This window comes from Echinops telfairi, unplaced genomic scaffold, assembly GCF_000313985.2.
Source record: "Echinops telfairi isolate 266 unplaced genomic scaffold, ASM31398v2 ScPeMD7_7420;HRSCAF=8458, whole genome shotgun sequence".
Classification (NCBI taxonomy): Eukaryota; Metazoa; Chordata; class Mammalia; order Afrosoricida; family Tenrecidae; genus Echinops; species Echinops telfairi.
In genome coordinates this window covers 43,068,453-43,074,779 of record NW_022111320.1, presented here as the reverse complement: position 1 = coordinate 43,074,779, position 6,327 = coordinate 43,068,453, and the positions used below count along the sequence as shown (strand labels likewise).

Sequence of the window (6,327 nt, the reverse complement as noted above, 5' to 3'; positions counted from 1 at the left end):
GTAATGACTGGAGCCCTGGGGCTTTCCTGCAGATAAGAAAGAAGTGATCGTTGAGGTAGAAGAGGAAGAAACTCAGTAAGTGTGACACCCTGAGAGTCAGAAGAGAGTGTTTCCAGAAGATTGAAATGATCAGCTATCTATCATGATGCTAACAGATCAAAGGAATAAGGGTTCAACTTGGCTACTGATTGGTTTAGCAAAATGGAGATCCCCGGGTACTGTGCGTTCGGGGTGTGGCAGGCTGGGGTGAGTGCCTGAATGGAGTGGCATCTGGAGACAAGGAGAATCACAAGTGAATTGAGTCAAGTAGAACACAGGAGAGAACTGCTTTAGGCTATTTCTGATTTTTTTCAAAAGAAAGTAACACGGAAAGTGGTGGTATCTGATGTGGTCCTTCTCATCATCATTACTTTGATATATTTCCAGATCTATATTTCCACTCCTTCCCTGAGCACCAGAAAGGCATGAAAAAAATATGAGTTGTGATACTGACTTAATAAATGATTCAGCAGGGACACACATGAAGGAATTTCCTATGGCACAGTGGACCAACACTCTTTCCTCCTTCCTTGACTTTAAAAATTTTTATCTTATTTTGTATTATTTATTCATCCTTTCCTTCATTAATTCCACGAATAAATATAAGCCCCCACATCTCTGGAACTTGCATCCATAAGAAGCATTAGCATAAATTAGTAACTTGAATAAAAATATTCCAACATTTCAAAGCTAGTTGGTTTTATCTGCCAAAAACACACGCTCTGACTTAGCAGCAGACGTTGCTTTAAATAGTTTTACATGCAAATGCCCCGATTACAGAGTGTTTAGATGTAATGTTTGGAGAGCAACGTCTAGGAAGTAATATAAGAACAATTTATATTATGAATTTTATTCATTTAGAAATATAATCCATTTTTCCCTTTTAATAACTATCCTCAGTGGTGATTTGGAAAATTTCGTGAATGCTTCCATGGTATTTTCAGGTCTTCACATTTCTGTATTTATTTCTTTATTTCTAAAATTCCAGAATCATCTGCTCCCCCATTTATATACTCATATGCTTCCCTTATTCATCCTTGTCTTCCTCCTCCTTCTTTGTTTTATCTTCTTGTTACTCCTGTAGCCTCTTGTTATTTATCTGTTCCATGTGTAGCTATTATGATATAAGTACCTACAAAGAATGCTTAATGTTGTTCTTTTCATCATCCCATCTCTACCAGTTCTTCTCTCACTGTTATTTTGTGGTTATAATAATCTCATTCTATAGTTATAGCAATCTCATTTTTCCTCGCTAGGATAATTTTCTTATGTCTTAAAATTTCCTCTTGGATATTTGACAGAGTCTTTTGCTTGAAGTTTCTTGGTTTAAATAAAGGAAAAAGAAAGCATCTTTATAATGCTGATATTTACCTGGTGAAATGTTATCATATGAACACCCAGAGCATTGTCTCTAGATCTAGTCACATTTTAAGGTCTATAATGTAAAATGTGCTGCTTAGTGAGTGACCAAGATATTAAAGTGGTTTGAAAGCCATTTCTAAGGAACATTGGAAAGATTTTAGGATATTTTATTTGTGGTTTAAAAAAAAAAGATTTAAGTACAAGTTGGGACAAAGTGGCTAAAAGTAGCAGTATAAAGAGAACCTCACTGTGTTGGGGACCACCACTGCAGACAAAATGTAGTGGCTGTTCCAGGAGAATATTGCTGCTTGGGAAGATAATACTGTTTAGGATGGTGTCTTCGGCTGGGTTCTCTGGAGAAGTAAACCCAGTGAAACTTATATATAGAGAGGTTTATATCAATAAAATGACTTGCACAGTTCTAGAAATGGGTAAGCTCCAAGTCTGTGGGCCAGATGTTAGGCTAGAGGTGACTTCTGACTTGCATAGCTGCAGAGGTTGATAAACCCAAGATTTGGAAGAAGATCACAGGCTGGTGGTTGTGGAGGAGAATGAATCCAAGGTTGGATTTCTGCCTGGAGCAGCAAATGATCCAAGGTTGACAGGTAAGATGATAGACTGCTGAAGACTCTTGGGATTGGCAGGCAATATGGCAAGTCATTGACTCAAATCCAAAGAACCCAAAATTGATGAGCTAGATGCAGGATCCAGACCCAAAAAAGTTTTTCCACAGCATCTACATACATTTAAGGCAGAACACACCCTTAGGGAGGTCTCTACCCAGGGAGTACTAGATACTAGATCTTAATTGTCAAATCACTGACAATCCTGACCCAGGCCAATTGGCACAAAACCTTAATTATCACAGATGGGAAAATACTCTGAAAGGTATCCATGGGACAATAGGGTATAGTTGACTTTGGCCATAAGTAGTAAAAGCACTTTCTTGTTAGATGAGTCCTACAAATTAATCACCCATAGCTGGGTGTACTTCCCCCAATTTATACCACATTAGGAGTGGTTGACAGTCTCAAAGGACTAGAAATGAGACCACAGTTGAAAAATCATGAGAAAATTAAGGGGAAAAACCCTATAAATGAATAACCACACTGAACAATATACAACAGAGGAAGCTGAGTTATTGACAGATGCCAAGAACAGGGGTTTTATTAGTAAACATTAAGAATATGAAACAAGAAGAGGAAGTTTAGAAAGAGTTTATCCAAGATATTAAATATTCAAATATATATTTGCCAAATTAATGAATTTAGAAGCTGAATTGAACAGAATCTAGAAATGATTCACCTGCACGTGGGAACTTGTGTGCAGCTAGAAAAACATGATTCAGCATACATATGACAGATGTGGAGTCTCAGTCCCTCCAACGATTCTCTCCTTAGTCTGTGCTCACCTGTTTTTTGGTTTTTTTTAATTTTCAATCACTTTTTTATTAACTGCTTCCAAGGATCATAACAAGTGCAGGAACAGATTGATGCTCTCCAGGTAGAGGCTGATGGCCGCCAGGATGTACTCTTCCAGCGAGAGCCTGTGCATCAGTGAGTGAGTGTCACAGATGATGAATTCGCGGAAAAGAAGGGCTCCCCGGCAGCCAACACCAGCTCCACTGTCTCTCTATAGAAAAACAACTGCAAGAGCCTGATAAGCACAAAATCCATAAAACAGTAGCCAGCCCTGCTCCAAATTGCTAAAGTCTCTCCTAGATCGTAGAGTCTATGCAGTCAAGCCAAGAAAGACTGCAGTGGTCAGTGTAAATGCGTGGAGAATAAGACGCACATCATAAGACAGTGGCCACAGTCAGAGGTTCAAAAATGTGAATCCAAAAAGCAGACACAGGTTAAGGGGATGCTTATGTCTGTTCGGTCAATGCTAGAATCAAACCCAAAGATCCCAGGGCAAACACCACAATTAAGGCAGGACTTTCACGTACAAATGTCCAAATTGGCTCAAAGTATAGAAAGACTGAACATGTCGTTGTTGTTAAGAGAACTTTCAGAGAAAGGATGCTATAGACTTTTCTTAGAAAAGCCATTCGGCTGTGCACGCTGCCAGAGGCCACGCAGCTGCCATAGTTGAAGTCATCCTCAATGGAAGAGGACGGGTAGCGAGGGTCTGAGTTGGCCATGGAGGTGACAAAACAGCCAGCCGCTGGCATGTTGAAGAGATGTCTTATCACAATGGACATTGGCCTAGTTCTGCTCACCTGTTAATGTTAGCTTTAAGTGTTATATATTCCAGGTGACTTCCCAGTTTTGCCTCCAACACAGACCTTGATCCCAAAGTTCAGGAATCAATCACCAATATGACGTCTCTACTTGAATGACTAATATGCATTTCAGTCTTCAAATGTTAATTTATTTGTCCCTGAAACTGGTTCCACCCTGTCTCTTCATGTCATTAAATGGTATGTCCATCTTTCAGGTTTCTCTTGATATTTCTCTTCCTGCTATAACCCACATTCAACTGATTAGCAAATCTATTGCTCTAGCTCTAAAATACCCTGTGGGCTATTAACTGCTTCTCATCTTGGCTACTACCACCCAGTGCAAACTCCATCATCTCTGACCTGGATCACTGCACTGAACTTCCCAGTCATATTCTGCTAGAATTTATTTTCCACCCAGATGCCAGAATCAGATCTCATCACCTTTCTCCTCAATACCCTTCCCATCTCATACAAAATGATAACAAAGTCCTTATGATGGCCTACCAGAACCCAGTTGTCTTGCCTCCAGCCACCCCTTATTATCTCATCTCTGACCACCCTCCCTCCCTCCCTCATTCTGCTTTAGTCCCACCTACTGCTACTCCTGGAACATGTCTTGCACAGTCCTACCTGTCCTACCCCCAGGCGTTGGCAATCAATGTTCCCTCTGGGCAAAAAGCTCTTTTTCCAGATAATATTGTGGCCTACTCTCTCACCTCATGCAAGTCTCTTCAGGAGTCATCACATTTTTGAGAGACCTTCCCTGACTACTCTATCTGAAGTAGCACCCTCTGTTACCCTTTATTCTCTTATTCTGATGGATTTTTAATCTTTGCACTAATTATAACCGAGAATTTTATATTGGTATATTTATTAACTCCCCCAATAAAATAAAAGACACTGTCTACTTTTTGTTCATGACCTAGTAGTACCCGTTAACTGGTGTTGAGTTGGCACCAGACTCCTGATCCCATGCAGGACAGAATTGAACCACCGTGATCCACAAGGCTTTTTTTGACTTGTTTTTCAGAAATAGATCGTCAGATCTTTCTTTCTTGTTTGTCTTAGTTTGTAAGCTCTGCTGAAACCTGTTCAACATGACTGTAACACTCAAGCTTCCATTGTCAGACAGGTGGTGGCTGCCCTTTAATTGAATTGGCTAGGAATTGAACCCAGGTCTCTCACTTTGAAGGTCAGAATTCTACTACTGGTCCTCCACTTCCCTCTTAGTAGTATCTAACATATCATAAAGCAAAATCCAAAACCAGTCACCATCAGTTTAAGATGAACTCATGGTGACCCCATGTGTATCAAAGTAGAACTATGCTCCATAGAGTTTTCAAAGGCTGATTTTTTTTTTGAAGTACCAGATCCTCTAGTTGTGGTCTGCAATCTAGTCGATTCCAATTCATAGTGTTCCTATAAGACAGGATAGAACTAGCTGACAGGCTTCCTGGCTCTAATCTTTATGGAGAAATATTGAAGTTGTCAAGGATTTTGTTTTACTTGGATCTACAATCAGTGCCCAAATCAAAGAACACATTGCTTTGGACAATCCTGCAGCAGAAACCTCTTTAAAGTATTAAAACACAAAGATGTCCCTTTGAACACTAAAATGATCCCAACTCCAACAATGATATCTTCAATCACCCCAATACGTATGTGGAAGGTGGACAATGATTAGAGAACACTTGATATATTTGAACTATGGTGTTGTTGGCAAAGAATATTGAACATACTATGGACATCCAGAAGAAGGAAACGATCTTTCTTGGGAAAAGTAAGGCAAAATGCTCCTTGGAAGTAAGGATAACAAAACTTCACCTAAGGGCGTTGGCCATGTTATCGGTTGGAACCAGTCACTGGAGCAGAATATGGTGCTTGGCAAGGTGGAAAATCAGTAAAAAGTAGGAAGATGCTCTAAGAGATAGATGGACAGGTGGACTGCAATAATGAGTTCAAACATAGCAATGAACAATTATAAATATGATGCAGGACAAGGCAATGCTCCATTCTGTTATATATATGAAGGGGCTTCAAAAAAGTTTGTGTGAAAACAGGATAGTGGAGTTTTTCCATGAATTTTTGAAGATCCCTTGTTTGGGCATCTGTGTCAGAACAGACATTCAATGGCAATTCATAATAACAATAGTGATCTTTATGGGGACAGATTGCCAGTCTTTTTCCCCAAGAACTCTCTTGTTGGTTTAAACCTTCCAGTTTCAGTTAGCATCTGAATGCTTAACCAATGTGCCACCAGGGCTCCTTCTGAACCCTCTAGCCATTCTTTTAAGGATGCTTACTGGCACAGTGGGGTAGCATTGTGTTGCAAATCAAAAGGTTGTTAATTCAAACACACCAACTGCTTTACCAGAGAAAGATGAGGCAGTTTGCTTCCTAAAGCTTTCCAGCCTTGGCTACCCTGTGGAGGATTCTTATATGTCTTTTAGGGTCACTGTGAGCCATAAGAGATTGGATGACTGTGGGCTTGGGTTTGGTTTTAGACATTCGTTTATTCAAAAAATATAATCAAAAGCTATAAAAATAACTATTATATCTGACACTTATGCAGACTTTTATCTTCTGTTTTTTAAAATGTAGACACTTGTGAAACTTGTTTTCCTAGGGTTGTACTTATACAAGAATCAAGTTTTCAACTTCTATCTTCTCTCCCTTGTATATTACAATTGCCTTGAAACTGC

General features: G+C 39.5%; 1 pseudogene; it reads right to left on the bottom strand.

Moving 5' to 3' along the window:
* Positions 1–2,829: 2,829 nt before the first annotated feature.
* LOC101659421 lies at positions 2,830–3,544 on the bottom strand (annotated as a pseudogene).
* Between the last annotated feature and the right edge of the window lie 2,783 nt (positions 3,545–6,327).